This window comes from Otolemur garnettii, unplaced genomic scaffold (assembly GCF_000181295.1).
Source record: "Otolemur garnettii isolate 467f Iridium unplaced genomic scaffold, OtoGar3 scaffold00114, whole genome shotgun sequence".
NCBI classification, from domain to species: Eukaryota; Metazoa; Chordata; class Mammalia; order Primates; family Galagidae; genus Otolemur; species Otolemur garnettii.
In genome coordinates, this window is record NW_003852509.1 from 2,058,278 (window position 1) to 2,059,801 (window position 1,524).

At 36.0% G+C, this 1,524-nt stretch overlaps 1 protein-coding gene across 1 annotated transcript in view; it reads left to right on the plus strand.

Annotated features, from left to right (window-relative positions):
- Nucleotides 1-1,524, plus strand: part of CSMD1 (CUB and Sushi multiple domains 1) — a 1,810,668-nt gene that overhangs the window by 350,410 nt on the left and 1,458,734 nt on the right. The window lies entirely within an intron of this gene.

Here is a 1,524-nt window from a genome sequence, read left to right on the forward strand (position 1 = left end):
CTCTACAGGGTGAGCTGGAGGGGGTGACTGTCGCTCTACTGGGTGAGGTGGAGGGGGTGACTGTCGCTCTACAGGGTGAACTGGAGGGGGTGACTGTCACTCTACAGGGTGAACTGGAGGGGGTGACTGTCACTGTTGTTGTTGTTTTTCTGCTCCTGTTGTTTTGTTTATTCGCAGTTGTCTATAAAGACAGAGAAGGACAATTAAATCAGAGGCTTCAGGACCTAGTCATGGGTACATATAATTTCCTGCCTAAGCCTTTGTTGGGAATAATGAAGGGAGTATATGTGTGTGTGTGTGTGTGTGTGTGTGTGTGTGTGTTTTTACAAAAAAGATAAAACTGCTAATAATTAGAAATCCTAGAGATAAGATAACAAAACATGGAAGGAGATTAAGCTCCTAATAATGACGGAAACACCGTCAGCAATTTTTCTCATGTGTCTGAGTTCTGGCAGCCGCCTCCTCATGCTGGGTGGGGTGTCCTGCTGTAGGTGGGATTGATGGTTCATTTCCATGTCTTGGCCATTTTAAATGTAGTGAAATCAATTCATATGGGTGTTTATAAAGATGTGTGGGGAAAAATATCAAAGAGCTCCCAGTTCTCAGTCCATAAGTAAAGGCACTTTGATTTTCAGAAAGATAAGTGAAGAACCAGAAGGTGCCAGATTGTTTGCAATGTGATCCACTTTTAGCAGAAAAAGCCATTTTGTGCATTTGGTCATGGAAACCTGAATGCAGACAAGATGCCATAAAATTTTAAATTCTGTCTTCATTACTTATAGCAAAATAAATATGTCAAATCATTAGTTGAAATATTAATATGAGAAATAAAAATATCAAAAGGGAAATGTCCTGAGTGTCTTTCTGAGTATGACACTGGATTTAGAAATAATAAATGGAGTGAAAAATCTGTACCTCTGAGGTTCGCAATCCAAAAGGAAAATAATAAAGTGAAAAAAAAAAAGAATTTATAATAGGTGTGAACAACAAAGACCTGGTTTCCTTATAAAGGGCACTTATTTCACTACAAGGAAAAGAAATTATTTAATTAAAAGGAAAATTGAAAATGTGAACAAAGAGTTCAAATAAAAGAAATTTATGACAATAAGCAGATTAAAAGTAAGTTAATGCAATATAAAAGCTTGCCATCTTGAGGGGCAAAACAGTAAAATTCTGATAAAACAAAGTTTTATCAGACAAATACTATTATATTCTGTAGGTCAAATTTCTGTGATTTTTTATAGATGTTTTTATATTTTTCTTGAATTAAAAAAGTAACAAACTTTTTCATTCAGCAAGTCTATGCTAAAAATGTATTCTACAAATACACCTTCAAATACAACATAATATATGTAAAGCAACATTTATGATTCTGGTTTGAGGATATTTAAAGCGATTCACGAATGTCACCATGTCTATCCATAGAGACCAGTTAGGTCAATCAGAACCTCCGTGATGTACAGTGTCACACAGTTAGGTCAATCAGAACCTCCGTGATGTACAGTGTCACACAGTTAGGTCAAT